The sequence below is a fragment of the Moschus berezovskii genome, chromosome 28 (genome assembly GCF_049115385.1).
Source record: "Moschus berezovskii isolate FMDL1 chromosome 28, NW_MosBer_1.0, whole genome shotgun sequence".
Lineage (NCBI taxonomy): Eukaryota > Metazoa > Chordata > Mammalia > Artiodactyla > Moschidae > Moschus > Moschus berezovskii.
The window spans coordinates 14636134-14646597 of NC_142487.1; the positions used below are offsets into that span (position 1 = coordinate 14636134).

Consider the following 10464-nt stretch of genomic DNA (forward strand, 5'->3'; position numbering starts at 1 on the left):
GTCAGCTCCTTCGGGGACCACGCAGGGAGATGTTGGGAGACGAAGCAAAGCTACGGGAGGAAGAGGCCCAGCTGGGAAATGGTTCCAGTCCCTTCGACTGCCTCGTTTGTCTCCAGGGGGCTGCCTAGAAGTCAGTAGGCCCAGCTTCTGGAACTTGCTCCTCGTCAGCCTTGTGACCTCCGTGTTCTCGTCTGTAGACTGAGGGTAATACGGGAGGATCAAAGACGTGATGAAATAGAGTCTATGAACACCTGCCTCGTGCTTGCTACTTAATACACTCCAGACGCCACATTTCCCTCTGCCTTTGCCACCAGGAAAGGGAGCTGCACCGTTTCTTGCCTGGTGCTCAGAATGATTAGCCAAGTGTTTGGTGACCCTCGGCAGATTCCTTCTGCAGAGCTGGCTCAGCAGTCAGCGAGGGGGCCTGGAGCCCCGCGCCTCACCGGCGTGTCGGGTGGGTGTAAGATCCCAGCGTGCCCCCAAGAGCTTCAGCTCCTGCTGGGGAGATGAGAGGGCCGGGTGAAGCAGTCCGACCACAGGGAAGACGGTGTGGGACTGGCGACCAGAGCAGTACTTACTTTAGAAATTAAGACAGATGAACATTTCATTAAATTTCTTTTTTAATTTTTTTTTGTTGTATTTTGAACTGCTCCCGAGAGAAAATGGGTGCTGCCTCCCACACCTGTCCTGCAAGTCAGGCCTTCCCACCTCGCGGCCGCGGAAGCTCCTAGTGCAACGCTGGCAGCGCCCAGCAGGGGCCGACCTCGCTCTTCTCCGGCTGACAGCAGCCTGGAAGAAGGGCGCTGCGGGCTTTTCCGACCATGAGCCACAGTAGGAGATGTGTTTTATCTCGACGCAGTATGGATTTATGCACATGTGTATTTTACTAAACAATACTTACTCTTTTGCTTTTTGTGTGCATTCTGATCCAGTTTTCTCAGTTCTGTCCCTTATGAGGTCATTTTAAAGCATACTGCTCCCGCCTACCAATAGATGGAGACCTACGCTCTGAAATTCGCTGCGAGTCTCAGTGAGGGAGTGGGGGAGGTTTGGGCTTGGTCTCCTGGGGAGGGACAGTCAGGCTGCCCCTGTCACCCCAGCTCTGCCCTTTTCTCCTGCTGTGACCCGAACGACTTACTCCACCCACTGTGTGTTCGTAAAGGCAGCACCAGTCATAACAACAGCTCCTTTCCCACTCAGGAACAAGGATGGATGGCTGCAGAGTGCCACTCGGGGCCTGCCTGGCGTCTCGTGGGCTCCTTGATCCAGCACATGCTGACACCTGTTACTGCAGATAACTGAGCAGGAAGCTCCTGGCCAGGCTGAGGTGGCCAAGAAAAGAAGCACACAGACAGATGTTATGGGTGCATGGGTGGTGATGAGCCCGGGACACTCTGGGCACACCTGGGTTTCTGGAAGACTCCTTAGCTCAGGGCATCTCCAAGCATGGTCCCAGGGCCAGCAGCAGCAGCAAAGCCTGGGGACTTGTTAGAGATGTAAATTCTCAGGCCTTAACCCGGGTACACGGGGTCAGAAACCAGGGAAGGGTTTTGACAGCTATCTGTTTAACAAGTCCGCCTGGGGATGCTGGTGCATTTTCTGATTTAAGAATGACTGCCAGTGGTTCGGAGAAGGCAATGGCAAGCCACTCCAGTACTCTTGCCTAGAAAACCCCATGGATGGAGGAGCTTGATGGGCTGCAGTCCGTGGGGTCGCTAAGGGTCGGACACGACTGAGCGACTTCACTTTCACTTTTCACTTTCACACATTGGAGAAGGAAATGGCAACCCACTCCAGTGTTCTTGCTGGAGAATCCCAGGGAAGGGGGAGCCTGATGGGCTTCCGTCTATGGGGTCACACAGAGTCGGACACAACTGAAGTGACTTAGCAGCAGCAGCAGCAGCCAGTGGTTACCAGACTTTGCTGCATCTCGGGGGCGTCTAGCAGAAATCTGATCCCGGTGGCTGGGAGTCAGGCATCAGTAGTTTTTTAAAAAAGATCTCCAGGTGATGCCAGTGTGGAAGCAAAGCAGGGCAATCACTGCCCCCACCCACTCCTGGGGTGAGGCATCTGAGAAAGCTTTCATGGGTCGGGGGGAGTGCCATGTAGGCAGAAGCCTTAAATGCAGCAGAGGCTTGTGAGTGAACTTTGGTTGCAGGGGTGCCCATGGAAGTTTCCAGGGGACTATAATCTAGTATTGAAGAAGCTGGGCTCTGGAGATAAGCTGTCTGGGTGTGAATCACACTGCACCCTTCCTTACTGGCTAGTGGGACCGATGTGCTGAAGGCTCACAGCTCTTGGGAGCTTCATGTGACAAGAGATGACCCTGGAGAGATGGGGGAACAAAGCCTCAGAAGGCTTCATCACCACATCTGGGCCCAAGGGCCCTGGGAAGCCACTGGGGAGTGTCAGCATTGGGGGCCTGTGAGGAGGTATGTGTGGAGAATGTACTAGAGAACAACTCGACTGGAGCAGAAAGGTCAGGGAGGGGCTCGTCACCCCGAGACAGGTCAGAGGTGACCGAGGCCCACCTGGCTGAAGGGGTGGAGATGGTGAAACAGGTGGGACTTGAGGGTGAAGAAGTGGCCTGTTTCTGGGCCCAGTGCACCGGGTGGTCTGTGCACAGAGCTGGGGAACCCTCTGCACCCAGCCCCCCACTGGGTTTTCCCTTGGTTCTGAAGATGGAGGCCTGGAGATAGGCATAGGCATGGTCAGACTGGGCCTTTTGACAGGTGGCCCCCGGCCTCCCCACCCCCACTGCTCGCACGCACTTCTTGACAACGGCTGGAACATTTCGGAGTCATTCCTTGGCTGAAGGCTTGAAGGGCCGTCCAGGCAGGTTGACTTGGTGTCACTGAATGTGTCGTGCGTGTTCCCACCTCCAGGCCTTGGCCCATGCCTCCCCGTCTCCTATCAGAATCCTGTCTGCAGTCCACTCTCCTCCAAGACACTCTCCCCAGCTTGTGGCCTGGAAGTCTCCTAAGCACAGTGACTGCCCTGCAAAGGACAGTGTCCTGGATGTGCCACTTGGTCCTGTGGTCGGCCTGCACCTGTGGCCCCCGAAATGAACGCATGAAGGCTGAGAAGGATCTCCATGCCTCTGCGCCCCTCCCACCAAGCTTGGCCCAGTGTTCTGCCCAACAGATGTGCGGGTAAGGCCCCCTGACTAGGTTGGGAGGAAAATACAGAATTCAGTGACCAGCCAGAAAGACCTTGTTGAGAATTAGATGATCAAAATTATCAGTTGAGGCCTCGGCCCCTGGGGGCTCAGTGGGAGAGAACAGAAGACGGAAAACATGACGGTGTCAATCTCGGAGGGGCCCAGGGGCTGAGAATATCCCTCTGGTTTCTGCATGGTGGTCCCTTCTCCATCCTGCAGTGAGAGGTGGAGACAGCTGGGCCCTGGGCATCCCTGCCCCGACCTCTTCATGGCGGCTTCTCCCAGAACCTGGCCATTTAGGGGACGGATGCTGCTGGCTCCCAGCGAGAGACAGAACCAGGGGCAGCATTCAAGAAAGATCACTTAGCGGCTAAGGAGTGTACCTAAGGCCATTTTGGTGGGTTGGGTGAAATGTTTAGGTGAAAGTCCCAGAAACGGTAGGAGAATGGTGCAAAGTGAAGGGTGAACTTGTGTACCGCAGATACTCCTACCTGGGAGAGTGGAGACAAACCTGAGCTTATTCACTAGCTAAGGGACATTGAGCAACACTGGGACCTAAATGTCTCAGAATCTCAAGTTTTCTCATCTGCTAGATGGGGAAGATGAGAGCACCCATCATGCAAGTGATTAAAACTTTAATTATATATATTCAAAAGTATGCTACAGTGATTAATTGATACATATGAAAAAGGTGTATAAAGCCCTTTAGCCAAGAGTCTGGCACAGAACGAGCTCTAATAGGTGGCAGTCGTTACCGTTGCTGCTGTCCCTTCTGGTTATGAGTCATTACAGGAGTTCAGGGAAGGGTAAATCCACGGAATGATCCCGAATGGCCTGAGGAGACAGGACTGTAGGATGGGTTACAGAAGAGAAGGACTACCCAGCCTGAGGGAGCAAAACGTCCTGATTTTCAAAAAGAGAATAATATGCTTCCTGGGATGGAAACTTAATGTCACTCCACAGCATTCTAGAATTATTAGACAGATGGTCCGGGAGCACTTCACAGACAACCATACTCATGCCAGAATTAATTCATTAAATCATGTCAAACCCAAATCCCCATTACCAAAGGGTTGTTTTTTTTTTTTTTCAATCACTCAACATACTTATTGTTAGCATGTTAGGGAAAGCAAAGAGCATCTCGGCAAGCACTGAGCAGAGCTTCTTGTGCTGTCCGTGTGGATGTGACAGAGACGTGAGCGGGGTGATGGGAGGTGAGGTCTGTCACCGTGTGAACAGTTTTGCCCCCAGAGCGGGACGAGGGGACGGATGTCAACCAGGAGCACGGTCCCAGTGGCAGCCAGTGGGCTCTGGTCCAGCCGCTGAAGAGCCAGAGGAAGCACGTGTTGGAAGGGACGCGCGGTAGAGAACGTCATCATAGCAGTAAGGATTCAGCTCATTGGGAGCAAGAAGTAATAGCAGAACAGCAGAGAAATAACAGTGTATGTTACATGTTTTTTCTAATGGGAAAATGCAGGCTCATGGAAGAAAATCTAGAAATTATAGATCATGAAGATGTACCTAAAAGGTACCTGTAATTCTTCCTGAACAAATGATTTAATAGCCTATGAAGAATAATGGTGCAGAAGGGAATTCAGGGGCTACCGGAGAGGGTGAGAGTTTAGGATTGTTGAACCTAGAAAAGGTTCATGCTGTATCAGCCTTTGAAGAGTGGATAGGCTGACAGGAAGGACGTGTAGGCTCTCCTGTGCTGTTCCAGAGAGCAGAACCGGAACACAGAGGCTCCCAGAGGCCACTCAGCTCACAGAGAACGAAAGCACCTTCCAAAAAGTGGTTCCCCCCACCAGTGGGACTGGCTGCCTTGGGAGGGGGAGGTTCCATTCATTGGGAGTGTTTAAAGAGAAGCTGGTTCTTGGCCACTTCTCTCAGTGTTGGCAAAGACCCCTTGTACTGCTCTGGTTCCTTTAACCTCGAAGATTTGTGTGTCTAGAGGTGAAACCACGGAGGCAGAAGAAAACGTGTTCCATTATCACTGAGAGAAGAAGAACATGTTGCAAAGCAGTATGCTCTGAACTCTGATGAAAGCAGAAAGTGTTCGCTGAAAAGAGATGGTGAGAAAATGAACGTTAATACTTGTACATGCTTTTCACTCTGGGCTGTTTTGATTTTCCCAACTTTTCTGCAATTGACCTATTTAAAATACAATCAATATCGTGTTAACATAAAAGTAAATGTACCTCTTACATGTGTGAGGCTACTTCCTTTACTGAAACAATAAATTAGGGATGGGGTCAGAGGAAACATAGTCTAGATAAATATTTAGGGTGGGGTTGATTGTAGAAGGCCTTGAAAGTCTAGTAGATTGTTTAGGTTTGATGGTCACCACGATGGGAGTGACAGGGTCAGCAAATGAGCTTATTTGCTGGGCCAAACTCAGGACTGATAATTGGACAGATGGCAGCCCATGTGTGGGGATGAGAGGACAGAATACAGTAACCGAAACTGTGAAACTCACAGAGAAGCAGTGTCAGAGTAGGAAGCCCTGTGGGGTTCTTAAAGGACTGGTACTCATTTGCTTATTCATTCATCCAGTTGAGTATCACTTTTTAAGCCCTATCTGTATACCAGACACCATGCTGTGTGCCTGATGCAATTAGGTCCTTTGAGAGCTGAGTGCAGGACACACTAAAACATAAGATGGAGCTGAAATGGCCCGTTAGAAGGTCCCTGCAAATCCAGGTTAGAGGTCCTGAGTCTCAGGAGCAGGAAGTTCTGGTGATACTTAGAGATAGTCTTTGTTTGTCTTGAAGCTGCACGAAGGGTCCCTTTCAGCACTTTGAACAGAGCGGAGTGCACAGCAGGCCTTCAGTGAACGTGTGGCAGGCAGATGGGCATGTGGTGCCCAGAAGGGCTTGTGGCCGCTCCATGAATAGCCATCCCTCTGTATCCATGGGGATGCTCAAGTCTCTCATATAAAATGGTGTGGTCATTGCATGTAACCTGCCAGCATCTTCCCATGTACTTTATTTTTATATATTTATTAATTCTGCTGTACCGGGTCTTGGCTGCAGCACACAGGATCTTGAGGCATGTGGGATCTTTAATTGCGGCTTATGAACTCTCAGACATAGAAGTAAACTCTTAGCTGTGGGCATGAGGGATATAGTTCCCCGGCCAGGGATTAAACCCAGGCACTGCATTGGGAGCGCAGAAGTCTTAGCTACTGGACCACCAGCAAAGTCCCCTCCCATATACTTGAAGTCAGTGGTCCCCAACCTTTTCGGCACCAGGATCCAGTTTTGTGGAAGATGGTTTTTTCACGGATGGGGGTGAGGGGGTTGGGGGGATGGTTTGGGGATGATTCAAGTGCATGACATTTATTGTGAACTTTGAAAGTTGCTCAGTCATGTCCAACTCTTTGCAACCCCATAGACTATACAAGTCCATAGAATTCTCCAGGCTAGAATACTAGAGTGGGTAGCCTTTCTCTTCTCCAGGGGATCTTCCCCACCCAGCGATCGAACCCAGGTCTCCGGCATTGCAGGCGGATTCTTTACCAGCTGAGCCACACGGGAAGCCTTTGTGCACTTTATTTCTATTATTATTACATTGTGATATATAATGAGATAATTTTATAACTCACCATAATGCAGAATGAGTGGGGAGCAGCTGTAAATACAGATGAAGCTTGCTTGCCTGCCAGATCGTTTCCTGCTGTGTGGCCCAGTTCATAACAGGTCAGGGACCCTACCAGGGGTTGGGGACCCCTGCTTTAAATCATCTCTAGATCACTTATATCTAATACAGTTTAAATACTATGTAAGCAGTTGTGAATACAATACATTTAATGCTGTGTAAATACTTGCATGGCAAATTCAAGTTTTGCTTTTTGGAACTTTCTGGAATTTTTTCCCCCAAATATTTTCATGAGCAGTTGGTTGAATTTGAAGATGAAGAACCTGCGCATGCAGAGGACTGACTGTAGTTCGCTGGGGTGGAGATGGCTTCTGGGCATATTCCTGCCATTCACTGTGCAGGGCCAGAGATTGTCTCACAATGTGAGTGTGTCCCCTGAGGCTGGGCTGTGAACATGTGGGTAGGGCAGGAGAAATGAACTTTGAAGCGGTGAAGCCAGAAGCTAGTCTGGGAAACATTCTTCTGATCATCAAATGCATAAAGTCAGAAACTTTGATTGTTATCAATCCCAGTTCAAAATGGAAGTGCAGTCCTAGGATTGACAAGGATTCTCTCCTTGACTAGACTCTAGTCGGGCTTCTCTGAATTCTCTTAACTTGGCCCTGACTTTCGGGCTTCTGTGTGTGTCTCCGTTGCCCAGGATTCACAGGACTCCTGCTGTGCCAACCAGTTTAGCCAGATTCCCCTAATCCCTGACTTGGTCACCCTCATCTTCTCGTACCCCCGGCGATGCCTGATCACCCTATCCTGCCTTCAGCAGGAAACCCTCCCTCAGGCTTCCTCTTCATAATTTTCCATGCACTGACTACCACCCTGCTCCTGCTCCTTGGCTGTAAATCCCCACTTTTCTTGCTGTATTTAGGGTTGAGCGTGCTGTCCCTTCTACAAAGCTCCATTGTAGTAACCAACACCTCCCCCTTCCTTACCATCTTAAACAAATGTCATGAATGATTTTTTTTTTTTTAACATGCTATCCACCATACTTGAGAGTCCCTTGGACTGCAAGGAGATCCAACCAGTCCATTCTAAAGGAGATCAATCCTGGGTGTTCATTGGAAGGACTGATGCTAAAGCTGAAACTCCAGTACTTTGGCCACCTCATGCAAAGAGTTGACTCACTGGAAAAGACTCTGATGCTGGGAAAGGTTGGGGGCGGGAGAAGAAGGGAACAACAGAGAATGAGATGGCTGGATGGCATCACCGACTCGATGGACATGAGTTTGAGTGAACTCTGGGAGTTGGTGATGGACAGGGAAGCCTGGCGTGCTGTGATTCATGGGGTCACAAAGAGTCAGACATGACTGAGCAACTGAACTGAACTGATCCACCATACTTTTTCTCAAAATGGGAAACACATAAAATATAATTTATTACATTATTTTTGTGTTTAATTTTTTGGATGATCTGAACACAAAAACTTGAAATGCCCTGAATTCCTATCATTTACATCCAAAGAAACTGATAGAAGTTTTCCCAAATTTAACAATAATCATAAACATTTACACTGCAATACCAGTAAGAATTTGTGAATGTGAACATTTTCTAAACTATCCATAGTCAAAGAACAAATTTAGATCAACCACATTAGAGGAAAGACTTGGCTATCTTTCTGTTTTCTCTGTGGAAAACAGAACAGTTACAGAATTTTCTCAAGAAAAGGTAATCAAAGAGTATAAAGCTCCAAAAAAAGAAGAAAAGTACAATAGAGGTGGATTGGGCTGTAAATGAATTTAAAATGTCATGTTATTTTTCTGTATTTTGTGAAATCTGTAGTATTTCTTAGCTTTTTCTTTTCTTTTTTTGATGTAGGTCATATTTAAAGTTTTTATTGAATCTGTTACAATATTACTTCTGATTTTTATGTTTTGGTGTTTTTGGCCTCAAGGCATGTGGGATCTTAATTTCTTGACCAGGGATAGAACCCTCATCCCCTACATTGAAAGGAAGAACTCTTAACCTCTGGATCACCAGTGGTCCCTCTTAACATTTTTTAATATTTGTAATTTAGCATGCCATTTTCCTCATTCTAGATCAATTTTCAGGTTTGTACTCCTTTTAATTTTGTATTTGTCATTTTGTATTCTTTTTGTTACAGAGTTCCACCTCCAACCAAATAGACAAAACTACACTGTGTAAGCTACAAGCCCCTCTGTCCCTGCCCACAGATGGGTGACTTGGTGCCTTTCCGTGGGCCTCTGTGTCTTTCCCCCCATGAGGGTAGGTGCCCTGAGCTTTCACCAGACCCTCTTCCAGGGAGAATTAGAGGGATGAGCCGGATAATCCTGCCATCATGCCTCACGCCTGCACAGGGAGAGCACATGTCAGCCAGTATTTCATTTGATCCTTCCTGCAAGCCATTAGGAAAAAAACCTCACTTTTAAATTATGGAAATGTTCAAATTTATGCACAATTAGGTGAAATAACCCCAGCTCCATGCTGTGGGCTGGGCTCAGCAAGGTGAGGGGAGCGCTGGGCTAGGCGGTGGGGGGCCAGAAGTTAAATCTCTGTGGGCAGAATCTTCTCTCACCCCCAACGAAGCTTCCTGGCCTGGGGCACGGGTATTGATGTGCTCACATCCGCATCCCTGTGCCCGCCTTGAAAATGGACAGAAACTGAACTACCGGGAAGGTGCAGGAAGCCGGCAGCGGGCTTGGGGCTCCTTCAGAATGTGAGATGCGACCGAGGCTGCTTCTCTCAAGGACCCGAGGGGCCAGGTCCCCAGGCAGCAGACCTGGGGGCAGGCCCAGGGAAGCATCAAAATCACTGCGGGGGCTTCTTCCGCTTATGGTCTGTGCGCCTCACCCCGGCCTGTTCTGATACAGGCTGGAGAAGCGAGAGGATGGGGCATTTGGGGAAAGTTAGCCAGTAAATCTGATACCCACTCACTTTCAGGATGAGAACTATGGCCTGAGAGGCTCACGGGAGTCACCAGGAGCCTGGGGGAGCGCAGATCTGCTCACCGCTGAATGGAGCCATCTGCTCCAGAGGAGCCCGGAGCAGGGCAGACCGCCTGGGGTGAGCCCCTGACCCACCTCATCTCTAGCCGTTTGACCCCGTCCAGGCGCTTGACCTTCAGATCCCCCTGCTTACCTGAAAAAATGCAAATAATTGAAGCATCTTACCTTAAATGTGATGGTGCACATGAAGCCCTTAGCACATAAAGAATTAGAGACACACTGCTCAAAAATGTTAGCCACTGCTAACATAAGTTTCCTTCGCTGACATCAGCCCCGGGTGAAGAGGAAGGTGTATGTGGCAGCCTCCTCCCTCCTGCACACCAAGGAGGCAAGATGCCAACAGCCAGAGGCTCGTCCTGAAACCCAGTCCAGCTGGAGTCTCCTTTCAGCTCTGCTGGGACCACTCTCTTTTGTCTGAGGCTGGGGAGACGGGTTTGGAGGCACGACTCTTGTGTCATCTATTTCCATCCTTCCTATGGGCAGCTGGGGGCTGTCCCAGGAGAGGGACGAGCCCACAGACCGTCTTCCCTTTACAGCCAGAACAGATGGGAAGCCTGGAACCAGAGAAGGGACCTGGGTCGGCTGGTGAGGAATGGCAAAGGGGGCGGTTTTTCTCTGGTATCCCATTCTCCCCCTTTCCCTCTTGCCTGGAAGCCATGATCCCCGAGGGGCTCAGGTGTGCACGCCGCC

General features: G+C 49.6%; 1 long non-coding RNA gene across 1 annotated transcript; it reads left to right on the plus strand.

Annotated features, from left to right (window-relative positions):
* The first annotated feature begins 216 nt into the window (after window positions 1–216).
* On the plus strand, window positions 217–8747 carry LOC129549825 (uncharacterized). The gene is made up of 3 exons (XR_008684700.2): window positions 217–3152; window positions 5112–5232; window positions 7056–8747. It is a non-coding gene; the product is annotated as an uncharacterized LOC129549825 (long non-coding RNA).
* The last annotated feature ends 1717 nt before the right edge of the window (window positions 8748–10464 follow it).